The 17,597-nt window shown below is 43.3% G+C and overlaps 1 protein-coding gene across 2 annotated transcripts in view; it reads left to right on the forward strand.

Annotated features, from left to right (window-relative positions):
- Nucleotides 1-17,597, forward strand: part of GMDS (GDP-mannose 4,6-dehydratase) — a 629,847-nt gene that overhangs the window by 532,154 nt on the left and 80,096 nt on the right. The gene's annotated exons all lie outside the window — the stretch shown is intronic.

Here is a 17,597-nt window from a genome sequence, read left to right on the forward strand (position 1 = left end):
TTGTTCATTCAAATGCTATCATCATACCTGTTCTGCAGCTCTGTTGACACTAGCATTCTTTGAGTATAAGAGTGGTGTCTGATTTCATATGCTTGCTTTATTTTTCCACTGATTTGGCTCTCTCCTGAGCTTCCCTTTACTGTCCAATTTTGAATCTTGAACTACATTTTATCTTTCTAAGCCTCTAGCCTGCATTAATTTCGTTCACTCCACTTCAACTTAATATTCCACTGGGTAAGCTTTTCTTGTATGGTGAGACTAAACTTTTAACCTCATTCCTCAGAACAACAAGTTTTCCTAAAACTTGGATCAACTTGACAGCCTCCTGTTGAGTTGCCTCAGGGGTGAGAATATTCTTCCAGTTGAAAGGTAACCAGAACTGGAGATTACATTGTAAATAAGCTTTCAGTTAGGCGTGAGGTCCCAACAGCCAATGGTCTAGAGCCATTTTGTATGAGTCCTGAAAAGCACCAAGCTTCTCTGAGGTTTGTCCACATTCAACTTAGCGTAGATGTGGAATTCTCTCACATCTAAACTGAATCTTTCCCTCTCAGGGTCTCAGTCCATCCTGCACATGCCAAAGGCTTCTTCTTATTCTTCTTATAGTCTATAAAAGTGCTTTCACTGATCAGCTTAGGTCATCTATCCCCCAAGATCTTCTGCACAGAGGGACATTCAAACCAATAACTATGCCTTCTTAGAATCATTTCAGAATGACTGATAGGAAAAAAAAATGCCATAAAGAAAATTTGAAAAAAAAAAAGTGGTGAGGACACATCAGGTCTCAGAACACTGACATCCTACAGCAAGACTAAAGGGAAATAGAGCTTTATATTGTGTTTTGAATAAGACTGAGAATGGTCTCAAAAATGGCCCTTTGCTCAGCAAAGGCAGGTGCTAGCTTGAAAGAGGCCACCAGTGATTCCATAGAGGGCGTAGTTCCACATGTGCTGGTAATTTTTTTTTCCTCATTGATTTAGTGCCTCAAAACCTTAAATATCGCTTCTGTACCAGTGTGAAGTTTTCAAAGTGTTTGTTCTGGACTAAGGACTCTAGCATCCAATTAAAGCTCAATTGAGCAACATTTTTTGGTACTCTGCCTACAGAGGTTTGTTACCACAGAGAGCCTCATCCTGGAAATTAGACTTTAAATTTTCCAGCACTCCTGAATGCTGGTATTTGTTGATGATAACGTTAGTACTTCAGTTCCGTGCCACTTAAGACCCCTGTCTTGTGTATAATTTTCTACACATACATACATTGACACACAGATTTATTGCACTGTGTGTTCATTCTTAGAGAGAAAGTGGTGTTATGCTCCAATGTGGGCCTGTTGGCCAAACTGCCTGAATTTGAAACCTATTGATTACTAGCTGTGTGACCTTAGGCAAGTTCCTTAACTTCTCAGTGCCTCTGTTCCCTCATTTTTAAAAATAAGATTAATAATAGGACTTCTTTCAAAGAATTATTGGAGAATTAACAGTCAGTTATGCAAAGTACTTATTAGTACAGTGTCTGGCGCAGAGTAAATATCCAATATTGATGTTGTTCTCAACCATTCATTCATTTACTAAATATTTATCAAACACTGTGCTAGACCCTAGGAGTACAATGACGAACAAAACAGATACAGTCCCCACCCTTGTGGAGATTGCAAATGTAGAAATGATAGCAGTTCGGCCGGGTGCGGTGACTCACACCTGTAATCCCAGCATTTTGGGAGGCTGAGGCGGGCAGATCACAAGGTCAGGAGATCGAGACCTTCCTGGCTAATATGGGGAAACCCCGTCTCTACTACAAATACAAAAAAAAATAATAATAATTAGCCGGGCATGGTGGCAGGCACCTGTAGTCGCAGCTACTGGGGAGGCTGAGGCAGGAGAATGGCGGGAACCTGGGAGGTGGAGCTTGCAGTGAGCCAAGATCACACCACTGCACTCCAGCCTGGGCGACAGAGTGAGACTCCATCTCAAAAAAAAAAAACAAAAAAGACATGATAGCAGTTCCTGGAGTCCAGAATCTTTGGAGAAGTAGAACAACATTATTAGTGAATTGTGCAGACTAACCAGCCAAAAATAGATAAGGAAACATACTTGAAGCTTCTAGTGAACATTGTTAAGCACTTTTTAAAATGCTCATTTTTTTCTTGGTTTTCACCCTTCCTGATCCTCTTTCTGAAAGTTCAGGAGCTACTCAGTAGTACAGAAATACTGTGTAAATATGAGAAAACTACTATTGACCTATTAATATATATAAAATAACCACAAATATGTCTTCTTCTTATTTGAGAATTTTTAACTTAAAAATTCACAAAGGAAGGATTAATGAAGTAGTCATCCTAATGTGCCCAATTTTTAACCACATCAAATGCTCAATCCACTAAAAAAGCAAAACCAAAGAAAAAAAAAGCAAAGAGATTTTTTCAGTCAAACAAACAAAAAGTCCCTTTTTTTTCTGCAGAGCGTCTTAGGAAATGGGATAAAGGGACACATTCACAGACCCAAATCAAGTATTTTTCATGAAAATATCTTGGCTTAAACTCTACTAACTGATGTTTACTCCTTTTTTTTCCCCGCTACACTGTTTGTCTTTCACATTCATTTTTCTTCCCATTGTATTTTTAATCTCCTCAGTAGTGATTGGTTTTTGTTTTATTTACTTAGATATCTGATATTTATTCCTAATCTTTATAGATATCAGGGAAAAATCATGGGTTAAAACCTAGAACTAAGAAAGCAATAACTTCAAAGAAGTCCAACAAGCTAGTTAAAACAACACCTTCCTCCCGTAAAAACATGTGGCTGTTTCTGATCAAATTACCATATGCTTGTGGAGTTGTCCTCCCCACCCCCCGCAAACTTTTCCTAATATTTTTCTGTAAATGATGTTAAGTTAAATGGCCTATAATTGCTTGCTCTATCTCATAGCCCTGTTTAGAATAATGATATGTAACACTCTCCAGACCTCAGGAACCTGATCTGTCATCAGAGGACTTAAATAAATACCAGTCAGAGCTTCCCTCAGCTCTGTCTCCGCATTTGGGGGTGAAAAGCCCTCGACACACCCACCAGCCTGGCCTTTTGTCCTGAAACTGTCCCCCGTTTCTCCCATAGCTGTTCTCACCACCTTCTCACACTTCCCCTCCCAAAGCAGGAAATTAGATCCCCCCACTCTATCCCTTCATCTGTACCAGCTCTGTTAGAAGCCAGTCCATCCCTCCAGGTCCTGCTCCTTCTGACCTCTTAGGCTGTAATCCTCCCCTCCAGCCCTGCTCTTCTTTGTTCCTTTCTCTGACCGGTGGGAGTCAGAGGATGTGGAGAGAGCAGATTAAGGATGAGTACCTTTCTTCCCCGGCCTATAGAAAGAGAGGCGAGACTACTCAATCTGTAAGGTCCCTTCCCATTTTAATATCCTGGCATCCTCTGCTCCCATAACTTTCGGACCACAGTAGTGTGGAATGCTGATCAGAATGCTTCCTCTTTTGTAATTATTCTCTGAACTTCTTACTGCTTGTATTTTATAAATAGTTTATATCTCTAACTCACTGTTTATATATTTTAAGCCTCCCTCTTAGGCTCCTCATACTAATCTTTATATCCTTCCTTAATCACATTGGCCTTTCCTGCCCTTTTCCTTCCTTGGACTTAACCAAGGGAGCTTTAAGTTTCAGTCTCTTCAGTTGATTCTTAAATATTCCACTATTTGTTTTCCATCCTTCATAGGATTGCATACAAAACCCCAAGGGCCATATAACATTCCCTCTGAAGCCTGGGTTCTTTCCTCGGTTGCTGTCCCCCCTCAAGAGCATTTCATATCTAATGAAATAGTAATTGTGTACTGATCATAATACCCCCAACTTCCTCCTTTTTTCCTTGAAGTTTCTTTTCTTATTATCAGACCTAGATTAAAATGATGTCATTAAAGACTCAAAAATCTTTATGGCTATACATAGCTGTGTATCTTCCCTTATTTAAGAATATTTTTTGATTTATCCTTAAGTCCCTCTGGTATTCCTAATGTAGATATGTTCATTACTTGCACCCGTAGGGAATTCCTGCAACATCTGTACCTTTTTTCCGTAAAGCTATCCAGGTGATGACTGACTATCTTCATTTATCATCATAATGTAGACTTACTGACATCTACAATATAAGTTTCAAAATCTTTTTATCATCTTAAAAGTTTGTTTTAGCATCTGCATCAACTTTCCATAGGAGGAACAATTAGTTGTTGAGCTCAACTTCTACCTAAAGTAGCTCTGAAGTAGATCACCTAAAGAATAGAATTACTTATGAGCGATCTATTCATCCCTGGTGGATTACCTGTTCCATCTTTGGCCGATGACCTCTGTATTCTGAAATCTAAAAAATCCCTCTTTTTTTTTTTTTTTTTAACAAATCAGCAGTGCTCTTCCTGTTCTACCAAGCCATATTTATCTTCCAAAATAACAGCAATCCAAAAATCTGTGTTCATGGAGATTTCACAGAGAATACTGCCTGCGGTTTCTCTCACCCCCTTCTGCCTTGTGCTCTCAATAAGGTTAATTATTTTTTATCAAATTTGATTGTTTTCCTAGCACCTTCTTTACTTGAAAACAGTTGCTCTGCAGACACTAAAATATTCTGGGGCTGAAATGTAGTCCATGCCCATCTACCGTGAGCGCTGCACCACCTTTCCTCACCCTGCATGCCTTCTCTGACCTAACTGCCCACACCTGTGGCTCATGCCAGGCTGGCTTCTCTATCCACTGTTACATCTAGTAGCAAAGGTAAAAACTCACTGGCTCCTTTTGTCATTAACTGCCAAGGTGATAGGTCCACCACCGACGGGCTTCCGTCCCAGCTTAGTTGCTCTGATCTGCCTCCTAGACATTTAATGCTTAACAGGTTTGGCCCATCAGTAAATACCTGGTTTCATTCAGCTGTTACTCAGAAATAGGAACTGTCCTTAATAGCGAAATCTAGCTTTTGTACATTTTGTAATGCTGTCATCAATTTGCTAGTTTCCGGAGTAAATCAGGTATGTGTTGCCCCCATGAAAACCTGGTATAAGAATATCCAAACTAAAAAATAAGTGACTGTGTAGGTACTAAAAGATTCTGCAGGTTTTAGGATTTATTACAGGAATATTTTAGATAGTACATTGACGATGCACATTTAAAATATAATTCTGATTTACCTTCAGCTTCTCAGGTATATCTCAGTATATATGAAAATAAAATATATAGTTGAGTTCTTAACATTCAATTTGAAAAGAATATTTATTGAACATTCCATTACCATAGAAGTAAGTCCCAGTCTAACACCAAGAAATTTAAAGATAGATGAGATAAGGCCCATGTCCAATAGAAACTCTCAGATGAAAGGGAAGCAGCTGCAAAGCTGCTCGGACAGCCCGGGGTGGGGGTAGCGAGGGACTCACCGAACCAGGGCAGCCCAGGCGAGAGAAGCAGTGACAAGTGCCAGAACATGGCAGAGATGGAGACCATGGAATCAGAGTGGACTAAGGACATGTGGAAGAGAAGACAGAGCTGAGGGTGACTCTCAGGACAGAGGCTGAACTGTGCAGGGTAGTGAGGAGGTGACGATGCTGGAACCCAGATCAGAGATCCAGCAGGAAGACTTATTTTGCAGGGGGAGGTGTTGGGGTGTTCTGTCACACTCATGGTGCCTTGGGGATATCTGTGCTGCAAAATCAGGGAGGCAGTTGGAGCTGGAGGCCTAGTGTAGAGAAAAGAGGTCAGGGCTAGGGCCTAGATGTGCAAGATGTGCAAGAGTTGAAATCCTGACGTGTATAAACTCCCTAAAGGAGCATTTCTAGGGGAAAAAAGAGTGTGCACAGGCTGCTGGTCGCAGAGCCAGGCAAATTCGAATTCCAGGAGGTAAGTCTCAGAAACATATTTTGAAAAAGTAGGTTAATAATTCACAGAATACACAAACTAAGCACTTGTATCAGAGAGCTGTAGGGCCAGACTAATGTGTAAAGAGCTAATATCAAAGAGTTTACATTCATTGGCAGATTACTTCATCTCAATCCAGGAAAAACTGAGTTTCAGGGGGCAAGCAGAGACCCAATTTCAAATCACTGTGTCCTGGAAGTCAGGTTGCAAAGCATTTTTGGATTCTTAAAGGTGAAAGGGCTTTTATAAGTATAAGGTACTTTGTGCTGCATATCGTCATTTTATTAGTCATCATTATTAATTATCATTATCATATACTCTTGTGAAATTATTAGTTATCCAAAGACATCTTCTGAAAGGATACTTCGGGCTCTTCAACTCCTGACTTTTTTTATTTAAATATTTATTTTGTTTTATACCTATAGAGCTTCATGCAGAAAAAGTTACTTGTTCCTTAGTACTGCCAGCTGTGTACTTCTTGACCCGGGGGTAGAAAGGATGATCGTGGTGGAAGGTAGGGATATGTTGAATTGGTGATCGACTTCTGATTCTGCTTAAACGGTATGTTTCAAGGGATTGTGACAGGCGCTGAGATCCAGCAAGCTCTACGGCTCTTCCTAGAACTGCAGTATCCCCCGTAGGCTAGAGAGCAGCCACCAAGGAACACATCAGGCTGTCATCTGCTTTTATCTGCCAACCACCCCCAATGCTCCTCCCTTGGAAACCTGTCTGCAAAAACCCATCTTTATACTTGCTCCCTAGAGCCAGCTGAGTGTCACTTTGATAGTCTAAAATCTATGTTGGTTTACTATTGCTGATGTAACAAATAATCACAAACTTCGTGGCTTAAAACTACCCAAATTCACTGTCTTACAGTTCTGGAGGTCAGAAGTCCAAATGGAGTCCCACTGAGCTAAATCAAGGTGCTGGCAAAGCCACCTTCCTTGTGGAGGCTCCAGGGTTCTTGGACAGTGAGGTTTTCTCTTGGCAGAGAATACTGAGTTAATCACTGTGAACCAACGCTGGGCTAGTGTTTTCTATGGAATGGAGAGCATGTTGTTAATCACTCTGCAGACAGAACCAAAGTGGAAGACTGGTGCATCATCTATTTAAAATTGCATAATGTACACGCTCAGAAAACACCGCTGATACATTTGGGCAACTGGAAATGAGGACAGGTCGTACTTGGGCCTGAGGAAACATCAGACAGAGGGTCAAGGACAGGCTTCCTAATAAAGGGGAGTTTTAGAGCAGGGCTTTGGAAAGATTTGTACTTAAAAGAGAGAGTTGGGGGACGGGGTGTAGGAACTGGGAAGGAGTTCACAATTGGGGCAGGAGGTGCTGTGGGAATGAACCAGCCGCATGAACAGAGACATAGGCAGGGCCTCTGTCAGGTGGAGTGGGTGGGTGGCCCAGTCCGGGAACCCTGAGAAGCAAGGTTGGTAGAGCCAATATCACCACACCCTGCCCTGGCCAGGCCTTCCCTCACGTAGCCAGCAGGCCACCCCTCTTCACCGCCTCGTCTCCAAGTCTGTCTGTGCAGCAGCTTAGCCACTCCTCTTTTATTTGTACCTCCTATTTTCTTGCCTTTTTCTTTCTTTATGTCACGAGTCTTAAAACCAGTCATATGTCATCATTAAACTCCACATAGCCACTATTCTGATACCACTAATCTGTCTTTTGATACCTGCCATCTGACCCCTGATGGATTCAAATTCTGGAAGAGTGTCTCCTCACCTGTTCCATTAAGTTAGTTAAACAAGTTTTGTGTTTGAGACAAATTCTTAAACAGTTCCCAGCTGTTTCATTGATTAAAAGGCAAAGCCAGGAGTAGGGAGGGGCTTACTTTCATAAGAGAGATTTGTTTATAGCATAAACATGGATCCTTAACAGTTACTCAGGGAAAACGAATCTAAAGATGTTTTTAATCTTTTCTACATATTCTTTGACTTCATAATGAAATGTTTTGCTATTTTACAGGGATTTTGTTGAGAATGAAATTAATTCTGTGTGAATGTTTTTCATAGTGGTATTAGAAAGACACTGTACATTTTAAATTCAGGCTGTTTCTATTATTATTTGAAAAGAGGTCAGTGGAGAAAAATGTGCCTAACATCATCATCTAAAACCTGTTGTTTGAATTTTGGGGAATATGTCATTTTTTCTAAGACAAGTTACTAAGGTATTGAAGTTAATAATATGTATTTGTTTCTGAATCAGTTTTTATTTTGGAGGATTAGAAAGTACTATAGTCCCTTATTGAAATTCTAAAATTTAAAAAGTATAGTGGTAGTTTGAATATGTCCTACTAGCTTGCGTTATAAGTTTTAAAAGTATATATCTCAACACCTTTTATTCCCAGCTCTCAAACTTTTGAGGTCTTCTAGAAGCTCCTAACCTCTCCTTACTTCTGTTTTTCCTGCTACAACATAACGACGAATATTTTCTCACTCATCTCAATAGGCATGTTAAAAAAACTGATGAAATACTAGTTACAAGACCCTACACAAGTGTCAGCTCCTTGGTGCAGCCTGCGCCTGTTCCCCCAGGCAGTCAGCACTTACCACTTGTCCCATTGCATTGTGTTGGGTCATTTCCACCTGGGGTCCTGGGGGAAGAATGACATCTGAGGGCCTCGAAGATGACCTGGCACATCGTCAGGGGATAAAGAATGAATGAATGTGCGCATTGCCAAGGAATCATTCTTACGCTTTACAGCCAGCTCTGATAGAACCAAAATTATTCAAACCAGTGTATTAAACTATTGGAGAGCAATTGTTTAAACTATTCTAAATAGCAAAGAAAATAAAAATAATAATGTTCCTCTTTCTTTCTATTTGAGATTCCATGGCAAGATGAGTGTTAAGTTCACTCACAACTTACACTTCTAAATCCAGCCTTTGAAAAGGTCATATGTCGTTTCTATTGCTTTGTGTCTACACATGTCTTTTCACTAGTTCTTTCATTTTCTGCCACTTTCCTATCTCCTTGTGTTTTTGCTGATGTTCTCTCCTTTTTTCTTCATCTGTTCTGAAACTCTTATTTTCATAGGTTCCGTTTGTTTCTCCACTTCTCTCTGCACCTTTCTTGTTGATCTATCCCAACTGTCTCACACAAGCTCAGCACTTGAGACATGCTGCCTGGCTCCTCTCTATAGGAAGACCTGGTGATGCCATACTACAGCCACTGCAGCCCAGCTCCACCCTTTAGGCCACTAGGGCATGATGCCTCCGGCGTCCACAGCATGCACATTGTGTGAAAACCCCATAGTATCTTGAAGCCTTGGCAGACAACATCAACAATAATGCATATGCAAAAGGCATCCAAGGTTGCTTCTGTCTGAAGAGAGTACGCCTGCCAACTGGGGGCTTTGCCAGCTCTGAGCCTCCATAAGAAATGCCCCATTGTCAGCCACCATCTTTCCTTTACCCACTCTGAGGCTATATTTGTGGAACAAAGTGTCACCTAACATAAAAGACACTCAGTTCTCTGGCTTTCCCCATCACACACGTTTCTCTGCTACTCTGAAACTTTCTGAATTACAAACTGAGAAATAAGTTCCACTCAGTGAATGGCCATCGTGGCTGGTATTGATATCGTGGAACCAAGGTCTTCCAGAAACCTGGTGGCATGATATTACTTTTTTTCTTCACTATCTTCAATGTTTTTCTTTTTTTTTTTTTAATGTAAGTGCAAAGAACTTAAATGTGTGATTGTGTAAGATGATAGTCATTTAGAACAACATTTTTTAAATTTCTGAAAAAGTGAGGCCAGGCACAGTGGCTCACGCCTGTAATCCCAGCACTTTAGGAGGCCAAGGCAGGTGGATCATGAGGTCAGCAGATAGAGACCATCCTGACTAACAAAGTGAAATCCCATCTCTACTAAAAATACAAAAAAAAAATTAGCCGGGCGTGGTGGTGGGCGCCTGTAGTTCCAGCTACTTGGGAGGCTGAGGCAAGAGAATGGTGTGAACCCAGGAGGCGGAGCTTGCGGTGAGCTGAAGCTTGCAGTGAGCCGAGATCACGCCAGTGCACTCCAGCCTGGGCAACAGAGTGAGACTCCCTGTCAAAAAAAAGTCTGAAAAAGTGTTGGGCTTATAGAGATTTTCCTAAGAAAGTGTACAGTGTCTTCTTCTTTGCACATCCATTTTGGTGGAAAATTCAATCAAATGCACTAGAATAGTCATTGGATATGTTTTCTAAAACAAGTATCTAACTACAGTTGTTGTTTTTTAATATTCTGTTTCCCACATGAAGAGAAGTGGTCTGACTGAGTATGCCTCTCTTACCAAAATTGTTAACTCACAGTGAGGATGTGAAAAAATAAGAACTCACATGGGCCCGTGGATCAGATGAATAAGAAAAAGAGAAGAGACTGGATAAAAACAGTTGCTGATTTTCCTTTGAGATGTTTGTGCTTCATGCTGCCAAACTAAGATGAGAGAAAGGCCAATTTCATGCAGTTTGGCACAACTGTAAAATGCAGCACAAACACACGTACATGTGTGTGTGTGTGTGTAGCCCATTGATCCCAAAAGCCTGTTTGTCTATTGGCAAGACGAAATACCATCTTCATGCATCAGCACCTCCTCCTAAAGGTGGGATGGGGATGGCCGTCAGTGCCAATACATTGTCTCTTCTTTCAGCTGGCGGGGGTGGGCAGTGGGAGGGAGCCATGGGGCGGAGACTCAGAGCAAACAGTGCCAGCACTGGATCCCAGCGTGGGCCGGTAGTGGGTGCCAGGAGCAGCCAGGGCCTGTGCCTAGTCGTCACATGTGGTGCTGAGCAACCACCAACTCATCCCAGAAAGGAGGTGAAAAGATAACACAGGCGGGAATCCAGTGGAGGCGAGGACACTTCATCCCACAGGGAGCGCAGTGGCCACGGGCGTGCTTTGAATGGTGGTTTGACTTAGCGTACTTACGAAAAGACTAGCGCCCATCCGCTGGCCTATGGGTTTATTGGCAAAACATAAAACCGAGTCAGTTGCTTGTCCTTGAGAGTGGCCACTATGGATCTACCACATTTCTTCTGACTTGTCAGTCTGACATCCGTGGCTGGATTCTACATAGTCTCGTGTTGACGGATTTGTTGCTTTGGGAGAAATGCAGATACGATGGCATGGCCTTCTCGCTTTCTGCAGCGGAAACGGCCTCATGTCTGCCCCATGTCCCCAGTCATCCAGGGACATTCGTCAGGCTTTCTGATTCACACCACTTTCTCCTCAGCCCTCCAACTAAGTAACATTTACATTGTTCTGCTAACAACCTCTATTGAAATCCAAACTTAATAACCTATTGCTTGCTAGAAATATTCTCCTCTTCCTTTCTGCCTTTTTCATGATCTTGATTTTTTTTAAAGAATTCAACGCTTTTGCTTTTTCCCTTTCTCCATCTTTATAACTTTTTCAGAGAATTGAACTTCTGTCTGAACTTCTGAGCTTTCCGATACCCTCGTACTTTGTGGTCAGCATCAGAGACATCAAAGTAAAGTGGATATTTGTTTCAAACCCTGAGTTGATAAGTCATTATGTCTGCTGCATCTTCTCTCCATGTGAGTGACATTTTGCACCCCAGGTTTAGTTATAGGGAGTAAGTTAGGAATGTGTGTTTTGCAGTTTCTGTTGTTTATGTAAACCATTGATATCAGTTTATTCATCAGAAGGAAATAAGAAAAAACACTTCAGTCAAAATAATTAGGAGCTAAGATAAGAACACAGCACTTGAAAGTTCATTTAGCTATTTACCTCTTCTACTTTACACATCATCTCAGTTTCCCTATCTCCTAAGTGAAGGATGATTATGATAAACTTCACAAAAGTAGTGGGAGGTTAAATTAGTGTTTGTGAAGCATGTTGAGATCTTATGATCTAAGATACCAGAGTATTGCAGAATGGTGTGATTACTATCAAAGAAAAGAATTCCTCAAACCAAGAGTCTGGATTAATCTGGCTGAATTTTCCAGCATCTTCTGTATCTGACTGAATTTTCTAGCATCTTCTATATCTTCTATATCTGAAGCCCCAAACTTCCAATCTCTTGCAGTTTTCTCTTGATCTTAGAGTCTGTTTCAAGTGTTGGAGAGGGTTAGAGAGTAGGCTGCAGTCATGAACTTGTAAACAGAGGAAAAGTGTCGGGTGTTAATGAAGGCTCAGGTGAGGGGCTGGATGGGACTTGGGGGGCATGTTCTGCTGGTGACTGTGTAGTGCTGCTCTCAGCAGCCACCGGTTGGCTGGTGCTCGGGTGGGGCCTTCACTGTGCCAGAAAAACTGTCCCCCTTGCCCTGCAAGGGAGGGTGTGCTTAGGACCTGGACATTGAGCTTGGCAGTATCACCAGATCATTTACTGATTGAAGTTAAATTGATGATAGCAATGTAGACGTCAAGATTTTTGTGCCTAGGTAGTCTCAGCTTCCCTGACCCCATCCTCGGAGAGCTCCAGCTCTAGGGGGACCATTCCCAAGGGGAACCTCGAAAGTGTATCTGCCATGTCAGGGTAGACGTGTGTTTTGGTTGTTTTTGGTGAAGGCCCGGAGGGCATTGCCCCTACACAGTTCTCTGATAGGCGGAAGCTCCATCAGATTTGACCACAGCCTGGTTATACCATGGCGGGTACAGAGCAGGTGGCTGCTCAGGGTTTAGGGACTGAATGAATGCCGCAGACATATGGGAAAGAAAATCATGGAAAATAAAATCAACTAGCGTTTGAGGCATCTGATCAATCAGTGCGATTGGTTTCTTTAACAAGTTGATGAGTAGATCTGCTTTGTTCTCAGCAGTAATGTGGTTAAGCTTCTCAGGAATATACACATATACAAATGTTTTTCCCGGTCTGGTGGAGGGTAGTAATCAAAAGCAGAGCATTTAGAGACAAAGTCAACTTGACGGGCAGAGTGGAGGTAAACAGCCTTCCTCTGCAGGAGCGGTGTTGACAAGCAGTGATTCTTGGGAAGGGTCCAGCTGTAGCACGGGCTCTGACTTCAGGGACTTCAGCAGTAGAAAAACAATTTTTAAATATCCAAAGTCATTTATATTAAGTGTACTTGTATGGTTTGGGGTTTTATGTTATCAGTTTATATATATATGTATGTAATTTTTATTGACTATTTCCGGAAATATTCTGCAGTTAAGCCAAAAGCAGCTGCATGAGGCAAAAACTCTTCCTCCATAGATACCCTGCCCCAGTCGAGCTAGGCAGGTTTAGCCCGAGCAAAGGACTGTATTTGTTGAGAGAAGAGGCATTTGTTTTCTCCCCAGACTTCAAGCTCTGGTTTTGAAACATAACTCTCAGTCCCATCTCTAAATCCTAGTTACAGCATTAATTCTCAATAAATTCCTCTTTTTGCATCTACTGTCATGTAAGCAGCAGTCTCAATAGCCGTGTAAGGGCAGCCAGAGGAGTGGGTTTGTGCCTTGGGGAACAGAGGAGCCAAGCCCACCCACCTTCTTGTCCACTTCTCCTTCCATCTGTGACAATCAGTTCCAAGCATTAAGGGCTTGTCCTGGTCCTGGGGGCCAGGCAACACGTCACCTCTGAGATGTTGGCCTTTGCCACCGTGGCTTCTCCAGCACAGAGCCCCATTGTCACTTCCTCCAGCTGCTCAGGGAACACGATCTTCACTGTCGTCACGTCAGATGAGGAAACCGGGCCACCAGGAAGCCGAGTGACTTGCCCAAGGTCACGCTGTGTGGTAGTGGCACAGCCAGTTTCTAGGCCGTGCTCCCCCACGAAGCCTCCCCAACTTTCCTCCCAGATCACGTGCACTGGGTCACCCAAAAACTTTGCCCTTCTGCACTTTAGCCTCCAAGGACAGCTGCTCTCAGCACTTTCTAGCCAGACCCCTCAGCAGCAGCACTGCAAGGGTGGCTGGCACTCCGGTTCTATGGACACTGTCTCCTGCCTTTTCTCAGTGTGGCAGTAGGTGTATTTGCACCTACTTAATGGCCTGAATCTATAAACCAGCAGTCAGATACCTGCTGTACGTTCAGGGGACATAACCTGTCATGCCTACCTGTGGAGTTGAGGCAGTGTACACGGTTCTCAGGCAATCAGGGGACATCAGACAGCTGCACCCTCTTTTCCAGTGACACAGGCACCAGGCATGAAGGCTCTAAAGGATTTTCTGGGAGTAGGAAGGGTCAGGGCCCATCTGAACATATCACCACAGCGCCTGACAATGGCTTTTTGTCTTTTCAGTGTGCGACTGGCACATACTTACTTACCACGTAAAGGTGCTTCTTTTTTACATTTAAAACCCAAAGCTGTGAGATGCAGCATACAGAGACGTGACCCCAGTTGGCCTTTTGCTGTTTCAGGTAGCAGTGCTCAAAGGAATGCCAGCAAGGCCCAGAAGGCCCCGGGCAGCCACCGGCCTTTCTTTCATGTGCCCTTGGAGTTCTTAGAATAGACTATGAGATTTTAATTTAAAAGGAATATTCCACCAGTAGTTTATAATAGGCATGGTTTGAGGAAAACCCAAACCTGCTTTTCCCAAGATCTAAACCATTTGATCCACCAGTTTTCTGATGTAATGGGGCTCTCACCCCGATCCATTCTTTGGAGCTACACCATACTCGATTGCGCAATGACTGACTTAGCCCCGGGCAATTCAGACTTGGACCCACCGTGTGGCGTGTTTGTCCTTGTTGCTATTGCTGTATACTGACAACACCTTCAGAGGTGGTTTCGAATGCAAGCCCCCTACCCGCCTTCCCTCCGCTCCTCATCTGCCCCGGCTTCTCCAAACACGCTTCGCTGCCTGCTGGGAATGCTGCCTTGCAAAGGAGTGACGTCTCAAGTGTCGGGAAGGTTACAGCCTTCGAGTCGTTTCCTTCCCTACCTTTGAGATATACACAGATGCCGCATTTTGTTTCACGCTTTTCTATGGATGGTGAGCAAATGGCTCATTCTTTATGGCCCTCAGAGCCCCAGGAGGGTGTGGACAAGCACCTTTCCCACTTGATACTTCTGGATATTTCCTTTCTATGCCGTTAAAATCGGATGAGTGCTGTATTTGTTTCTTTGTTTATTTGTATTTCGTTTATTTATACCTTACCTTACTCCAGAAAATGTTTAATAACGCATGTGAATAGTAAGGATGCAGCCTAGTTTGTGAAGGCTTCAGTGCAATGACAGATTTGATACTTGAAAACCTTTTTCTCCCAGAAAGCGTGTTTTAAATGATATGAGGGCCCCAGCCCTGCCAACACAAGCCTATTTTCCCAATAACATACCTAAAATACTAATAAAAATATTTTAACTGCATACTAGTTACCATGTGTAAAATTGCTTTCAATGCAAGTACACATTCCAACTTCCAAACCTGGGTGCTACTCACGTGTGTCTTTCAGAAGAGTGGGTGAGTGGGGAAGGCTGGGGGCTGGCAGAGCTCCTCCCAGGCCTGTGTGTGGTGGACCATGCCGGGCTGCCTGGGAGGAGGAAGGCGGGGAGCCCACCTCCATCTGGTTGCTCACTCTGGACAATGCCATGGAGGGGAGGGCTCTGGAGCAGGGCCTTTGAGAGAGTGTCCTGTGATTACTTCTCCCACCTGTGTGGCTGTTCGGTCTATCACTAAAGCCTTTCCTCCTCCTTCTGTGAGACTGAGAAGTATTTCTAAGCAATACATAGATAGATGGATCAACAGATAGATATTTTTAAAAATCAGAGTATTTTCAGCTCACATTTTGACCTCAAAACCTTATGACTTGGTTTTGCTTCCTTAAAGTCACATTAAAAAGTATGGTTAGCAGAGACGTGGTTCTGGTGGGCACAATGGAGATGTAATTTTAATTCCTTCTATTCACAACCAATACTAATATTGAAATTTCGGGTAAGCAACATTTGAGAGGCACTGAAACTTGAGATTCACTTAACTGCTAAGATACTACTCTGTTATCCACAAACTACCAGTTGTAAATGTTTCCATGCTCAGTTCAGTTGACAGCAAGAGACTTCACAAGGCTGTAAGCTAGGAACCAGTATGAGATGCCAAATGCTTCCTTGCCTTCCCGAAAATACTGCCATGGGAGTAGGCCTTTAAAGCAATTTCCTTCAGGTTTAGAGATCTGTTCCATAGCACAGTGTCCAGCTGTGGGGGATAATTGAGCACAGTCCTTCCAAATGCCGTCATGCAGCAAACCCACTAAAATCTGTGTCCATTCAGACTATGGAGTAGCTCAGGGCAGTGTCTGGGATAAAACGATGGGTGAAAAAAGAAGCATAAAAAAGGCGCAAACAGTATGATCACAACCATGTAAGGAAAGCTACACGCAGCTGAGCAAAACTGGGAATCAGCCACGTGCTGTGGGCGCCTCGTGTTCCAGCCTCGTTCCAGCAGAGCTGTTAACAGCGGCGTTGTCTTCATGACGGGCCTGTGACGGGCTCTCCTCTGCCGGTTTGTCTTTTCCAAATGTTCAGTAGCGAACATGTGTGACTTCACAACAAAAGGAAAACAATGGTGAAGTATGTTGGTCAGACCTCAGCATCGTTCTCAGCAGTTAGAATAAAGAAACGCGTGAGGGAAGAGACAAGCATTTTTCACAGGCCTCAGGTTAGAACACGTAGGCAGAACAGCATGGATGCTTCCTTGACTCCCCTGTTTCCTCTGCTGCCCCCACCTCTGATCAGTCACCAAGCCTGTGCTTCTGTCTCTGGAATGCCTGCCTTTGTGGCTTACTTCTTGTATTCCTGCCTCAGCGCCTGCCCACCACCTCCCCTCAGAATCATCGCAGCTGTGCCGCGATGCTGCCAGAACACTGCACACATCTGATAATATACAATATGTACATCTGATTAATATACAAAACCATAACAACCCTTGAGAATCGAAATGAATGAAAATCTGTTCATTCATTGCCCCAACAATGTTAGGCCTACCTGCTATAGTACCAATCATTCTATTTCCTCCCATATTAGTTCTAACTTCCAAGCACCTTATCAACAACCGGTTAATTGCTATTCAACAATGACTAATTCAACTCACCCTAAAACTTCTTCGGGGCTTAATGCCCCCCAGATGCACCTGTTCTTGCGAGAGCCTTCCTGCTGCGCCGCCACCCTTCTCATTGCTGTGTGGGTCTAGCCCCAGATCGCTGGGTGCCCAGCCGCCTCCCAGGACTGCAACTTGATGGTCATTCCCGCCCTCCCCAGTTCCCAAACTCTCCTGAAGCTACCTCTCCTCCTCCCTCAGGTCTCAGGTTTACTGGAACTTCCTCTGGAAACTCCTCCAGCTTCCCAGGAGTGAGCTAGGCGTTCCCTCTTCTGTTGCCATGGACACCCACGCTTACAGCCCCACACCGTGCTCAGTCCGTTGTCCATGACTCCAAAATCCAAAGAGCTCAGGGAAAATCAAAACTTCCCTTAAAACCCATTCAACTACAAAATCTGGCCCGACCTGACACAAGACTAATTATGTAGTCCGTCTTTTTATCACTTAGTGTAACTGTTCATACATTTTGCTGAAGGAATATTCACGTTTGATTATGGTGTGCTGGCCAGATGCTGCTGGGGCTGCTCAGAAAGATGGGATTAGGGTAACTACAAATTTACCACCTCTCTATTGAGAGTACAAGGGGCAGGGGACAGAGGCAGCACCAGGACAAGCCTAACTCAGCCTGTCCTGGCAGTACAGGGCAAATGTCCACCTGTGTGTGCTGCGCCCATCACCTTGTGTCTCTGCGAGCCAAAACATCTCAACTC

This window comes from Symphalangus syndactylus, chromosome 23 (assembly GCF_028878055.3).
Source record: "Symphalangus syndactylus isolate Jambi chromosome 23, NHGRI_mSymSyn1-v2.1_pri, whole genome shotgun sequence".
Classification (NCBI taxonomy): Eukaryota; Metazoa; Chordata; class Mammalia; order Primates; family Hylobatidae; genus Symphalangus; species Symphalangus syndactylus.